A 16,591-nucleotide genomic window follows, 5' to 3' on the forward strand; every position below is an offset into this window, starting at 1 on the left:
CTTTATTTCCATAAATATATTACGGAGGTACGGAGTTACAACAATACACTAATTAATTTTTTGACTTTTGTAGCTTTAAGCAATACTTTTAATATTGAGTTATATCCTTTTAACGCCTATAAAAATATATTTATTTATTAGTTTAAATTAAATAGTAATAAGAAATTTAGAAAATAAACTTTTATATACAATATACGTATGAACAGAACGCAAGGATTAAGCAAAGTTATTATGAAACATTATCATTCTTTAAAATCATAAAGGTCGTATGCAATTTATAAAATTAATCAATACAAGGAACTTTGGTCATGAAATAAACTCAGAAACTCGCTTTTACAAATTCTTTTTTCTGTTTTGCCGTCGGTAATGTAATATTAGTATATGTTGTATGGCAACAGAAAATGATATGAATTAGAATGTAAAATCCAAACTGATTTCGAAGCGGAAAACAAATTATGAATTTGATGAGCTCGAAATCTGAAATCGACATTTAATTGTTATTCCAAAAATAAAATGGGTAATGGCCGCGCGAATCAATTTGCAAAAAATACCCAAAAAGGGAGGCACACACACAGTCACACTCGCACAGAGGCACACAAACACACCACAAATACAACAATAGAAAGATGATGAGTCGGCCATGATTTGCCGACGGCAATTTCCAAACATCCTCGATTTCAACCATTGCGGTGCGGAGCTCAAAGTGAAGAATTCGAGTGGCGGATGCCAAATGGCGAACGCAGCACTGAAGTCCCACCCCTGTGTTGAAAAACTGGAATTGACAACAGCTGCGCTAAGAGAGTCCTCTCTTAAATTATCCTGCTTCTCTCTTAAAGGCAGCTGTTTGGCGCCAAAAATAAAAATGTAGCTGCTCTCTCACTGGAAGTGAAGAGAAAGCAAATGTCAGAGTCGAAAATTGAAATTTTGACTTTGTTTCCTTGCCTTTGTGTTTTTGCCTCACTAGTTCTTTCCTTTTTTTTATCGGAATTTAATTCCATTGCCAAATTGAACGATACCGATAACTGCCTTCGGCTGACTCGCATATTGATCGGGTGGTTTGATATTAACATAAATTCTCTGCTGCCGTATTTGTGGCACGCAACATAAAACTTTCGATCATTTAAGGCAACCGACAAGAATTAGATTTGGCTTTGGTTATTTTCGTCTATTTGGCCCATTCGCACGTTTGACCCCCTTCAAGGCAATCGCTTTTGGCCAAACAATGGTAACGGGCTGGGGCCAACAATCGAATTAAATTCGCAACACAGCAAGAAAACATTGGCTGCAAAGCCAAATTATTATTTCATTTAAATTAATTAAATTTTTTTGTAATAATTTGATTTGAAAAATACCACATCTGAAATCCAACTTTTAATTAGATTCTTCCAAAGACTAATATACCCGTCCCTAATGATTTAAGATTTAACTATTGTAATTTATGGATATCAATATCACCTATTGATAAGTCGAATGATTCTAAAAAGTAAAAGCGTTAAGCAGTTAGTTTTGTCCTTAAATTTACAGAAAGTTAACTTGATAAATATTGTTTACAGTCACAAAAAAATTACCGGTACTCAGACTAATTCCTAATTTCTAGTTCTACCAAAATATTCAGGAATCCTTTCAAAGCCGATCCACGAAAGCACTCAAATCGAGCTATATAACGAAGACCTTCGCATTCCTACGCATCCGCTCCAGTATCTCAGTTTCTTATGCTGTTTCTGTCCCCTGTCAGTTGGTTAAGATATCGGTTATATGTGCATATGTATATAGCACCAGCCACCAACCATATCGATTTCAAATTGGAAGTCCCAACTCGCACGGCTGGCGAAACAGAAACAGAAAATAATTAAGTTCTCAAAAGATAAAAATCATGTTAGCCGCAGATCAATTAGTTGATTTTTACCATAACCCAGGCATATATCAATTTTTGCTCGCCAGCTCCACAGCCTCTTCTTCTTCCTCTACGACTACGTGGTGTGCCCGAGGTGACGCCCCCACCGCCTCCATCGCCGCCCACCTCATCCCCCTCACCGCTCCCCTAGAAAAAGTGGTCCGCTTAGTGCATAAATTTGCATATGAGAATGTCTGGAAATGCTTTTTGAAGGCTGTTGAAATGTTGCAGCAGGGGGGATCTGCGGGTTGAGGGAGTTAGGTGCTGGGAAGGGGGAGGGTGTCGGAGGTTTCTCCGTGGATGTAGCACCTGCTTTTTGGCCTGGAGCAAGACACTCGAGTGGCCAAGAAGGAGCCTCGAATGGAGCCTGATACTGGACATGCACATGCTCGGACGTCAGTAACTCATTTATCGCTTAACTGGATTTGCCCCTCCAAACTGCCTTTGACCAGTCCCACCTTTTGCACGGAAAACAATATAATAAAATGTGTTGGGTTAGTATATCGATCAATTAAAACTTTTGAAATCGTCCACAGTTTAATTTGCACAGCTTATGTATAAGGTGTCATCAATTTCAACAGCATGTTCACACTAACAACCAAATATTATGAATATTTATTTGTGAGAAAGGTCACACTATATTTGCATCTTATAATATCAGCATTTAAGCCATTTTCATTGAAAATCTTTTATTTCTTACTGTGTGCTATCAGTTTCTGTTTCGATTTCACTGGTCTTATTTTATTTTATTTTGACAACGAATTTGCATGCGCTGGAAATTGTGTTTTGAGGCTTGTTAATTTTGACTAAAGTCGCTGCAGTTACGTGCTGCGTTCGGTTCGGTTCAGTTCTGTCCCAATCCAAATCCCAGATCCCAAAACCCGGAGTCGCGGCCCATTGCGTGACTGACCCAACCTGAGAGACTTACGCATGCGCGCGCTTACAAACGCCAATGCTGAGTTTCACAAAAAGGCAGCAAGAAATAGAGTAAACTGGCAAAATCAGCAAGCAAAAAAGACTGCCAAGGAAAACAAGTAAAATGTGAAACAAGAACCAAAACAAAGTGTTCGATGTTTCCGTTTCAAATTCTGTGGAAGAAGACATTTGCCGAGGTCCCAAAGTCTTGGGGTCTGTTCCATTGTGGGACCAAACCCAAATCCAAACCCAAGCCCAAACCCAGTGGAATGGGACAGTGGGACCTCGGGACAGAGACAATTGGCGCGCAAACAATTGTTCGGTCGGTTCGTTCTTTGGTTTTGCTTTGGTCTCTGCTCGTTGGACATACGAAAAATAAGAACAAGTTCGGTGTTTTGCTTTAAAGCACGCCTAAAGAACTTCCAGCCAGTGAAGTTGGTCCAAACAGTGGACTAAATGGCAAACTATGCAGTTAAAAAATGTAAAATTATTAAACATTCTGTTTACCTGTTCTGTTTTCAGCTATGATCTACAAATGTTTAACCGAGCTATTAATGTGATTATTTTATAAACGAATTTGTTTTTAATTATTAATAAGTTCGATACAAAAATTTAAGCAATTAATAAATTTAACATTTAAAATCAATCGTTATATAATATCCAATTAACTAAAGAATAACCTACGAAGGTTAAGCTCTAATAATGGTAATTTTTTAATTGCTTTTATTCGACTTATCATTTTTGAACGTCACACCGATATTCCCATATATTCAAGTGCAAATTCTAGCCACACAATCCACTGCCACGCCCATCGTACCCATCTAGAAGCTCGGCCAACTGGCGATTGTGGCGCAGATAAAAGAAAGGCACTTGAGCATTACATCGGCGAAGGCAGGCAGAAGAGCATTCCCCCCACCCAGAAACTAAGCCCCCAAACAGCGAAATGGGAAAAAATCGGCGGAAAGTGCAAGGGTGCAAGGGAATTAACAATTCATTTTATTGTTAAGTATGCGGTCGGGCGGGCCCACAAAGGGGAGTTCGGGGTGGGAGGGCCAGCCTCTTTTTAGACCATCTTGTTAGGCCCAGTCTGCGAGGTCTAAGCGCTGCTTTTCCTCCAGCTCAGCATCCAGCCTCATAGTTAATAATGCGATAATTTCGTTTTCATTCAAAGCAAATCGAAGGCAGCAACTACAAAGGCACAGGAAAGCAACAGCTACCGGATTACGAGCCATGAAAAGGAATAAATAAAAATGTTTTTTTTTTGTTTGGGTAGGGGTGCTGTGTTGCTGAGTCTCTTGGCGTGTTGCGGCAACATGTTGCGCGTTTTTTTTTATTGCGGGATGGAGAGAAAACCTGATGCATGCGCAAAATTTAAATTATGTTGTTTTGTCGCATGTTTCGCTCTTCTTCTTCTTCTCGCTGCGCTTTGTCGTTGTTGGTCTTTCATGTTGTTGTTGCTGCTGTAGTTCTTAAAGCATTATCAATGAACAAATGAAAACGTCTTTTGTCCAGTGGAAATTGTCGTTGCTGCCGATGTTGGCATGCAACTTGCAGAGCGCTCAACATCTTCTTTAAGTCGCTGTTTTGTGTCACAGCCAACTGTCATTTGTACACCGAATCGCGGCCTCCTTCTGTCCTGCGTTCCCCGGCGATATGTTCGATTTGCATAAAATCACGGGAAGCACTTAGGATTAATAGCCAGCGCCGCGAGTGTCGCGGGTTAAACATTTGTGTAGCGAAATTGATTCAATTTGGGGCCTACCTTTTGCGATGCGTGGCTAAATTGTCCTTATCCATGTAGGTAATCCACCTTTGTTGTCCATTTACAGCTGGGTTAATCCAAAATTGCACTGGAATGGAGCTGTCTCCGCTATTTAAGTTGTTGCTTAAATTGTTTGGCAGCAAAATTATCGCCTCCGCTCAGTGGCGCCACACGTGGGCGGGTAGCGGAAGCACACATGTAAAATGTGGCTGAGAAATTTCGTGGACTCCGTTTAGCTTCCTAATAATAGATTTATTTTGGTATCTTAACTCAAATTTATTTGTATTCCAATTTTTCTTGAGTTTCATGTAAATTTCTTAAAAACAATTTATTGAAATATTATATTCAAAGGACTCGCATAATTTTGTTTAGACTTCAACTTAGTTTAAGAATATATAAATGTAAAATGATGCATGGCAAGTATCGCTAAATGTAAAGCTTATCACTTTATTCGATCTTTATGTTTCATATCGATGATATAAATACACACTGTGTATCTTAACAACTATAAATACTTTAGTTCCCTGTAAGTTTATATCCCACAGCAATTCACATTCCGTGTATCAGCTGAAACAAAAAGACAAAAGATTCTTACGTTGCCAACTTTTGACATTTTCCCACCTTTTAATGTCACCGAGTCGCTCCGCATACAGAACGCAGGGAAAAAAGGAACGATCGGCAGCGAAAAAGATCACTAACAGCCAAAGTGCCCAAGTAGCGAGAGAAACAAGGAAGCTGGCCATGGCCAAAAGAGCCAAAGACCAAGTGGCAGACTGTCAGGTTCAGTTTCAGTTAAAGCTTAAGTTTGGTACCCATGCTCAGGTTCAGGCTCGACTTCGAAGCTGCTGTCATATCCTTTTGCGGTAAGCGACTGGGTGAGGGGGTTAAGGGAAGCGGGAACGGATGTTTGAGCCCGCTTCTCATTCATTTGCGCCAAATGTCATTATTGTTGCTCGTTTGTTGTTGCCTCTTTTGTGGCCGCTGCTGCCTCTTTTTGTGGCATCTTCGGGTCTTTTGTAAAACTCCCTCGTTAAACAGATTATTTTCACACCCGACTTCTTGGCTTGGCTGCTGCCAATTTGGTAAGTGAATTGAATGGAATGGCCCAGACTGTGCACTGCAGCTCACTCCTTGCAGGCGTTAATAATGCGATTTCAATGCGGTTGATTGCACTGCGAACAAATGTTGTGTATTTGCATATAAAATAGCCTAACAAGTGATATAACTAAAAATAATAGAAATTTGGTATTTTTCAACTAATAACTGGGAGCATCTTCGAATTTCGGCTGTGATATGGTTCAAACCATATTTTAGTTCGTCGACACATTAATTTATTTAATTTCGTTTTAATTATTATTGTATGGTTTATTGTTATTATTCAAATACATATTTGATCAGTGTGTACAAAACTCAAAGACCTCAAAGTGCGAAGTGTTTTCCTTTTTATATTTATTTGGGGAGACCTTATGAAAGCGACAGAAGGAGTGACACATGTATGCACCTGGTTTAGAAGGTTGCGGTGCCAACAATGGGCAGGCTTCGATTTGGCTTTCCAGTCCGCTGATTGTTAATTGCGCGAAGTATGAAAAGAATTACCAGAGCTTTGGCTTCCAGGGTTCCGTTTTTAGGAATCGATGACGAAGATTAGATAAAAACATTGCATTTTAATCGAAACGTGGTCTCGAGACTCAGGCAAAACTAGAGCTAACTTGAGCATAGACTTTTTTACACTAATTTAGTAAGAGTTTTTATGTTATTTTTAATTTATTTAAAAATATGTCTAGGATATGTATGCTAACAACTCTTGAGTCTGCATACATTTTTAGCCACTTTCTTTTTAAATGCGATGCAATTTTGAAGTTTTAGCCAACCTTTTTTCAACATAATATTATTTTGGCGAAATATTCAGTAAATTGCCACATTTCTCTTGAGCGTGCCAATGATATTGCTGCTCCCCTTCCAATCAAAATAATCATCGAAGAAGAAAGTGATCGCAGCTGAATTTCGGGGGGTTCCCTCCTCAATTATTTCGCACCCAAGACTCGAAGGAATTTTGCCAGTTGCTTGAAATTATATCTGCGGACACGCTCTGCCGCACGTAGCACTCTCGAAAAAAGCGATGGTGAAGCGAATAAGCCCTTGGAATTCGAAAACATTTTATGGCATTGGAGGGGCGTGGAGGACCACCTAGGCGTAACTGTACCCAAATTCATATGCATAATATTTGCGCTATTTGCGCCGTTTGTTTTGATCGCGAAAATATTTTGCGCTCGCTGCGTAATTGTTGAAAGTCACACAAAGCAGGGCCAACCCACCCAGGCTGGGTTGGGGCATCTGGGGGGATCGGCGGACTGACACGTGAATGACAGATCAGACAACCAGCTCACGCCCAACATCAGAAAACATCCATAAATATTTTTGTCATTTAGCCCCCGGCAGCGGCACTCGCTGCGATTTATGGCCGAGAGTCGTAAAAAAACCGTAAAAAGCCTTCCCCCGAACCGAGAGCATCGTAAAATTAAACAGCGAAAATAGTTTTTGGCCGCTTAAGTCGCCGCTTGTGATCGAAATACTTAATTAATTGATCGGCCGATCGATGGATCGCTGGATCTGATCGTGGGTGGGCCACCCATCCCCAAATCGGAGTGCGTTCGTTTGATTTATGCAGACAACGCCGACACATTTAATGAGCGGCATTTGAATGCGCAGTCGCCGGTGACCAAAACCAAATTCTGCACTTGTAGCTAAAAATAAATTCCGGAGAATTGAGCTTGCACTGACTACACGCAAAGAAAAACAGTTCCAATGCTTGGCAATCAGAGAGATAATAATGTTTCATACGCTGTCAAAACAGATAAAAACTTTTCACATTTCATAACGGGATAAAAACTTATAGCGCCAACCAGCGGTCGGTGGCAGAACTATGGTAAAAGCTCAGGATGAAGGACATTCACTACGTGTTGGTGTCTCGACTAAAGGATAATATTGGGAATGCGTAAGGGACCAAGTCCTGGCTAAAGGATAATAGGGGTGAAAGTAAAACAGAAAGTTGTGGAAGCTGTGGAAACTTTAAAACGCCACCTATTGGCGCAATTTGCTACGGCAACGTTTCCTCTCGTTGAGTTTTCTAAGGATAACTTGAGGCCACGCGATTTTTGCCGCGTACAGTGGATCCTGAAAATCGCGTTCCTCACTACGTTCCCCTACTGTCTTTGACCATATCTCCAGGCACTGGCTTTATAATAGGAATATCCTGATTGTATAGAATTTATATTAGGAAAGTATTATAATCTTAAATTGAGTTTTAATCTGCTGAAATACTACTATCCTAATTTTTAGACGTCATTGCTAATAAATATATTTTCTGCATATTTATTATTGCTACTGTCAATATTTCCCCGAAACGAACCACGTTAAGCAATCAAATAATAATAAATATAAAATGCAAGGAAGCACTATAAAAATTCAAAGCAAAAACTTGAGCATGGTACTTAACCACCATCGCCATGCAAGACAACAGATTTCTGGTTAATAAAATATATAAAAGATGTACAAAAAGGCTTGTAAATGATTTGTATCCATATTAAGTAGACCACACACCGCCACTAGATTCAGAATCAGTGACGGCAAGGAAAATTAAAAATATATATACAAGAGAAGCTAAAACGTGCGGCAATAAAAAGTGAAGTTCCTTTTAATTTCATGACAGAGCCGACACTTAATAAACAATAATCATCAACTCGAGGGGAGATTATCTCGATCTTCAAGTGGAACTAACTCCTCGGCTCCCATACGTACATACTTACATATATATTTTTGGCTTTAAGTATATATGTACTTTCTTGACAAAAACAGCCAGTGAATCCCAGGCGATTATCCTATATTCTTTTTTTGTTGTCGGTCTTGTGGCAACGAGATTTGCATTTTGATGAATTGCAGGCGAAAGATGGAGAACTGAGCTGAAGTAACCTGTAAGTCATTTTCGTGACACTATCTGGAATGGCGGAGAGGAGATTGGGGGACAGAGTGCCGCAGCAACTTCTGGTCTCTGGTGTGACTTGAAATTTAAATTAACCTTTGGTTTTTGGGTTTTTTCTTTCGCTTTTTGCCTCTTCAGCGCGGGTAATTATTTTTTCATTTTGCGAAAAAAAGACCGAGTTAGCGCTTTGGTTGGTTGTGAGTTATTGTGCAAATTAAAATGAACGATGTGTCGGTAAGGTCGCCTTTTGTTGTCGTAGCGCCAACGATAAAGCCCCCCCTGCGGACCCTGAACCTGAACCGCAAGTACGATGTATCTGGCATTTTTTCCTATATTTTTTCGTGTTTCTATATCTTGTTTGGCTGTCTAGCGCGCGCATGATGTGACTATGATTCGTGTTGTTCGCTCCACGCCATGAATTTGCCCTGTCCATTGCGGTCGAGGCGATACGAATCTTTCCCGAGTTCCCAGTCCGCAGCGGTCCAGATGAAAAGCCCGGCCAGCGAAATATTGACTAAGTGTCGGCGGAGCAGGAGGACCGTCCAACCTGACAGCGGTAAGTGATTAACTCTTTACATGACTCCATCTTCATGGTCAGGGCTTTCTGATTCAATCTAAATTCACAAGACAAAAGCGGCAATTTCGGCGTGCTTTTTTTCTGGTTGGTGACTCAGTTTAGAGAGTGCCGTTATGTGGTAGAACTAGTTTAATCGCAGTTCAGCCATCTTGATTTATTAATTGCCCAAGTGATTGAAAGCCACAGAGCTGGTTGAAAGGGAAGGCAAATGGAAGAAAGTCCAATTCTAGCTGGCCAAATCGATCTCCTTAAAGTTCGGATGCCATTTAACAGAAAGTTAACATACCTACAATTTATAAGCATATACATTAGTATGTCATTGTTATAATTATACTCTATAAGTTCTCGAAGTTTGTCCCCGTATAAAAGTGCAATAACTTGTTCATTTTTGACATCAAAATCCATACTAAATTTCCTGAAATCAGTACTTAAAGTTCTTCGTTCAAACTTCCGCCCGCACTATTAAGTTTTCTCTGCTCGATTTAGATTTAACTTGTAGGTTGTACCCTGCATACATTTACATTTTTCGCCGCTCTTTCTGGTTCTCTTTCTCTCAGTCTCAGTCTCACTTCAATTTCCATTTTGGGAACCAATTGAGACTTGGAATTTGCCATAAATTGCATGTGCGACAACTGTTCCTCTGTCTGTATGTGTGTGTGTGTTTGTGTGGTGTCTCTCTGTGTGGGTGTGGGTGCAGTGGTGTAGGTGTGATTGAGATAGTGTGGGTGGAGAGGTGGAGTTGCGGCTACAAGCTGAAAATGCTTCTCAATGAAGCCAGTTCATTTAAGTTCAACTTATGATGCGGCAGAAATTTGCAGACAATGTTGGAAATATTTCAAACTCAATTCCGAAAGGGCGACCCCAAATGCCTAGGTGTGTGTGTGAATGTATATCTGAATGGGTGTGTGTGTGGGTGAAGCTGGAAAATATGCAAACTTGGTTTGAATTTTGAATGACCTTGGCATAGAGGAAATGGCAAAAAGCATTATTTAAACTTAACAAGGCGACAACTGGGGATAACCGCACACAGATACACACACGTACAGGGGCGGATTGTGTACCTCTGTATGTATGTGTGTGGGAGGGAGAGGTTGCTATGTTCGTACGGTTGATGGTTTCGGTTGAGTAGCAATTTGTGCCGAACTCAATCAGAGCACACGGCAACCCATTAGTCTCCTCACTCCTCTGGGAATTTTCTACCCGAAAAAGGAGGCGTGGCGTCACACACGCACACAGCACGAGCTAAGATAATAGCGCCAGAATTTTAAAAAACCTCTCTTTATATTCAAAAGCTTCATTGAAGTAGAATAGTCACTTTTCAGGTCAGGTTAATACTTTGAGATATGTATTTTTTAGGCGCATATTTAGCGAATTTAATTTAAGATTTCACATATTTTAAAGCTGTATTGCTCTATTGTTTCAGCCGCAGCAGTAAACACGTTTTCACGTGTGTGAGCCTCTGTCCCTGCATGTATTTTGCTAATTTACTAGACAGAAATACGCCTTTAACCCACCTAGCTCATTTATTATATAAAACACAACGGCCAAAGGGAGTCAAAGGGTGCCGAGCGGGGGTTGGAGACAAAGGACAGGGCGACAGGTTAACTGGCGAGGCAGCTGCTGAGCCTGATTGCAGTCCTTGGCAAAAGGAAGTCGAAAAAGCCGCAGGATTCATCGGCGTCATCGTTGCGTCGTCCTCCCTTTGGGCTTTGAACCCTTTTTTTTAGCTTAGCTACTGCTGCTTTTGGATATATATGTGTATGTGCATGTGTGTTTCGAGGGTAGCTAAGTGGAAAAATCGTGTTAATTTTGGAAGGCAGCGTGGAGACGGAGATTTCGGGTATCCATTTTATATGAGTTTTTAATTACCGAAATTAGTTGGTTTCCTCTGGTCGCGCCCCTTTAAATATTTCCCTTTTTATGCTGTGTAACAGGGAACTTTTTTGATTTATTATCGTATATTAGGAGGATTTGTATATAATGTTGAATTCTTCTCGTTGGAATATAAATACATATACAATAACTAATTGCCTTAAAAGAGTATTTTTAATACTTCACACTAAAACCTCCTTAAATTTAAGATTTTGATTTAAAAATCATATTTACCAGCAAAAACAATCAAATATTTAAATGCAATTATCGAGCTTCAACACACATAAAATCAGAGCACAGAGTATGCAAAATACGAGTGCAACCAAAGGGGAAAAAAAGTTTTGTCAAATCAACTTCCTTCCGTTCTCGTTGCGCAGAAAATGAAAAATATCATATGAAATTAACCCTGCCGCGGGCAGGAAAGCCACCCCAACCCCCGAGAACCAACCCCGGCTGAAAAAAGGGTAGCTCAACGGCCAGAAGAGGGGTGGGGAGCGCGATGGCCGAGGCAGACAATGTGGCAACAAATTTGTATGTAAATGTATGCAAAAGTAATTAATCATAGTCGCACATGCACGCACACTCGCTCACAAAGACACTCGGCCACTGCGGACTTTACACAGACAAGCAAGCCAAGAAAGGACTCTCCCTCACACGGATACATATATATATCTGAGCATGGAAATCCCGGTCGTTGGCTGTGAGGTGCAAGTTGTTTAAAGGTTAACTTCATTTTTATTATATTATGACAGGACTGGGCGGGATTTTGGCTTGGATTTGGGCGCGAGCTAAATCCTTTTGTTCAGCAATGCGAATTGGGGGTGAAATGAGTGAGTTAAACGCGGAACTAACTTATTTTACCGCAGCGCATAAAATTCTATTATGCCTAAATTGAATAAATCGTATGTGGAATGAATCATCTGAAATGTAACGGCAGTTTTAAAGCAATTTTACTCCAGAATAAGGAGTTTCTTCCATTCCGTTCTAGTAGCAATTTATACTTTCAAAAACCCGAGAATATGATGATCTTTTTTTTCTGCATATATAACTGAAGCAATGTTAACACTATCTTTTATTAAACCCTATTTAACACTTGTTTTACTTTCTTGCTTTGTTTATAATTTTGCAACCTTTGTATTTATTGTTTTGAATTTTTCCAAAAGCCACTGAACCAAATGATTTGCGAAATCCGCACTTAGAAATCATTTAGCCTGCCCGCCACGAGTTTCATCCTCCGGAAGATCCCTTGCCCCTTTCCCCACCCAACGCTCCCTTATCCTTTCCACAAAAAGGGTCTCAAGTGGAGTTGTGTGCGTGTCCGTGGGCGATATTGAAATTTGAGACCGCAGAGGTCGACAAATCCTTTGGCCCGTCGCATGACAACATGTGGCGATGCAGCAGCATCAGCAGCAGCCATTCGCCTCTTCCTTTTGCTCCTGCCAGCTTGCCTGTGTGCATGTGTGTGTGTGTGTATAAAACGTCTGCGGGGTTGGTTATATAACGATAACGGAGGCGGCCATGATACCGCCGCCTGATTTTGATGCTGCCGTCGCTTAGTGCGACCCAAGCGATACCGAGCAGACAATGGCGGTGGTGGAAAATTCGAGCCAGCGACACATGTGCTACGTTTCCATGGACGGCAAGGGGAACTGAATGGGTGGGGGTGGGATAGTGCCAGGAGAGGGGGTGGATCGGAGGCAAGCTGGCGTTGGCGTGGTCGCTGTGTTTTGGCTTTTTTCCCTGCGCCCTTCTTTTTTCGGCCCATAAATCATCGCTGAGACGACACCGCGTTAAATTGGAACTTTTCCCATACTTGAATGGAATTGGGTGAAAATGTGAAATATTGTAGTTAAACGTATTGAAAATCAGGTTTGCTAGGAGTTAGAAGACAACAGAAATTAAATATATAATTTTAATTTTTTAAAATTGCCAACTCAAATATTGCATTTGAATGAAGTAATTACTTTTTCCAATGAATAGTGATAATATTGTAGTAGTTCAAAGCAAAAAGTAACTATAGTTATAACCCGATTTTGAATGCCAAAACAAAAAACCGCCTTTCAAAATATACAATATTACATTAAAATTAATCAACATGTTTAGGCTCAATGAAGAACAGTATTTTTGAGATATTTTCTCTTTTTGCTGCGACCACAAATAGTATATAATTTTCAGCATTTAATTTAAGCATGTGCGGACCATGCAACATTTCCACTCACATGCATGCAAATCAAACACACGCGGTTCGCCATCCACGATTACCCCTGCCCCCTCCCACGCCCATTGACCAACCAGAGCTCCGTACAAGCCCAAAAAGCCATAATTTTCCAATTAAGCGAAAATGAGCGATTTATTTGCCATGAAATCAGTGAGAATCGCCGATAAAAATCTCTTCATTCTGTTGCACAGTTGCGCTGGCCAGCGGCCATTTGTGGGAGCGGAGGGAGGAGTGGGGCGGGTCGCCGAGGTGGGAAATGCGGGGGCAAAGTGGGCAGGACCCGGCAGACGAAAATGTGGGAGGGAAGTGTAAGCGGGTGCTGTCCCGCGCAATTGTTGCTGCCTTTTTTGCTTTGGTTGCAGAAAGTGCAATGCGAAATGTTTGCCGCCGTTGCAATTATTTATTATGCCCACAGTTCGAGAGGTGGAGATGTGGCATTTTCAGGGAAAAGTTTGCGAAAAAAGGCAGAGGCGTAGAAGAGAAGGGGATACCGGCTAATAGTTTGACAACCAGCTGATTTGAGCTATGCAAATTTAGAGAAATATACTATACTACTTCAATAACTAGCAATATATTATGAAAAGTAACTTTTATAAGAATTATTTAAATACAATAGGCAATATATATAATTTTATTGAACAAGGTACTTTAACTCCCCCATAAAAAGTCCAGGTCTACGGCTCTGTCAAGTGGGTGTTTTGCAGCAGCAGCTGCTGTGGGAGGGTTCGAAATGTTGACGCTGTGGCTGCGGATGACGAGGTGGATGTGAGTGTGGCTGTGCCTGTGCCTGAGCCACTCAGCCCCAAAAGGGGTTGGATGAGCGGGGGTCAAACAGCATAGTTTACTCTTTATTTTGTATACCCCCTTGCAGCCGAGATTCGGAAGTCCCAGGCTCTGAGAATGCAGTGCTTTTATTTATTTTTCCCCACACGTTGCATCTTTTTATTTACGTCTGCAATGTGAAGTGGAAAATTGCTGAATATGCGACAGACTATACAGAAATCAGCAAAAGTGTTGCACGCTTTGTGGAAAGTGCTGTACGTGCCAGTTGATAAAACTTAAAACAAAACCAGATCTTTTGGAATATAAAAAAATATACAACAAAGTACTACTTTAATAAAATAATAAGTAAGCATATATTACTACTCCAAGCAGTGCTTCTTTTATTTAGAAAATCGAAATACGGTAAAACTTTCAGATTAGATCCATTACACCCCGAGTCTATTTTGTTTATTTCCATTTTATGCAAGGGCTGCAACACCTCGATAAATGCTCGAGCAACAATCTGCGACTGGAAGTTAGTTGCATGTCCGAAAAGGGACATGGCTATTTAGCACCTGTGAGCCGCACTTAATTAAAAATGCAATTTTGTGTTGTTTTTTCGGCCACACGCCAACACCTTGCAGCAAGCGGAGTCTTTGATGCGAAGTAGCGTGTCCGTGGACTGACTGTGCCTCGTTTTGTTGCACTCACTGTACTTGGCATTTTGCTCTACTGACTAATTCAATTGCGCGGGCAAGCAAACCCCTCGATTCCTGTGTTTCACTTTAACCCATGGGATAGCTTTGTTTATCAACAACTTTTCACTAGCTCACTCGTCTGCCACTTCCGCTTCTTTTGTTTTTTGTGGAGAGGGGCAAACAAAGGGGTTGCCCAGGTGCCAAATGCAATTTGTGTTGCATTTTTAATTCATGGGAGGATTCCCCTCCAAAACTCGTCTGGAAAAATACCGAACTTGGTAAAGTTTATGTTGGTTGTTGTGGCTGTGTTGAAAAGTTTGTGCAGTTCAAGGATATGTTTTATAGATGGGCACATTAAAAATAAAATTCTATTTAATTATATTTAAAAGTTAAGCGTATTTCATAGCATGGTATAATTCAATACATCTTCTAAAAATTACTTTGAACAGCTTACTATTTTATTGGAAACCAAACAGTATTTAAGTAATAGTAGTTAAGACTCTCTATATAGGGTATATCTTTTTTACAATTTTGTATTTTGATTAAATGCTTTTAGGGTTACATTAGAGAACCAATATAGTAAAGTATAGTATCTTGTGAAATATAACCCAATAGTTTGGGAAACTATTGCTCGCCATGAAAATGAATTTATCTTATTCACTGGAAATGTCAAAAAAGGTCAGTGCTCTGGCCGAGAATCCCCCCGTCTTTTGAGTGCAGCCAGTGCATTTGCATTGGCGCCAGTTGCAAAAAAAAACATGGACCGGGATTGCATCGGAGTTGGGGATCGGCAATTTTTCGGACACACGCATTTCGCAGAGAGGAGTCTCCAGGTTCGAGTCCTCGGACCAGGACCAGGCCATAAATTAAACGCATTTTCCGCACAGTGGCAGCGGGAAATGCAGAGCGGCGTGAAGTCAACTGCACAAAATTTCCATTCTCGTTTTATTTTCTGTTAATTTGGCCGTGGCCAGAAAAAAACAGCCAGCGGAAAAATGAGGAAATGCCGAGCGCAGAATGCCGAATGCAGAAATGTGTGAAAAATTAATTTTAAAAATCGTTAATTGAGTGTTTATGGCACTGCACACACAGACGGAGAATGTGCATTTGATGCGGAATTTTTAAGCGCATAAATATGAAAGCATATTAAACGTGAGAGATTTACGACTGCCGCCAAAGGCTTCAATTATTTTTAAAAATTATAATTACTTTTTGAAAAGACGAAAAGCGTCGCACAACTCGGCCGCAAATAATAAACTGCTTGAATCAAATGTCAGTCAGCCAGTTGACTTCAATTTGCATAGGCAGCTAAATCATTTTGTCGTGTCTTTCGAGTGTTAGTGCGAATGTGCGCCAAACAAGAGCAAACAATATTTCTCACATAAATTCACACTTTAACCAATTTGCATGCAATCTGCGGGGGTGCAACAACTTTTCCCAACTACCACCCAACTACCATCGCCACCACCCAACGCCCTCGCCCTCGTCTGGGGGGTGAAAACTGAGAGCTCTCCGCATTTTGCGCATGATTGTCGAGGAAATGGGGAGCTCAGCGGGGTTGGACGACTCATTTCTGCTGCATTCAGTGCGAACTTTTTGCATATTTAAATGGCTCTGGTGTGGCAGCCAGCAAACGGCACGAGTGACTGAATGAGTTTGAATGAACTCGTTGCACGGAAAAAACACAAAGCCAAAACACCAGCAACTCAACACAACACAACACACAAACCAAAACAAAACAAAACTCTTTGGCTGGGCTCCACGTTGCAGCAGAGTTTTTCACTTCCCTGTTCTCTGGACATCGTCACCAGCAACAAAATCGAGAACATTTCAACGCAACCGAAGCAGAGCGAGTTTTCAGGGGGAATGGGGCAACAAATGGGGGATATACAAACATATATATGCTTGGGTGTA

The sequence above is a fragment of the Drosophila simulans genome, chromosome 3R (genome assembly GCF_016746395.2).
Source record: "Drosophila simulans strain w501 chromosome 3R, Prin_Dsim_3.1, whole genome shotgun sequence".
NCBI classification, from domain to species: Eukaryota; Metazoa; Arthropoda; class Insecta; order Diptera; family Drosophilidae; genus Drosophila; species Drosophila simulans.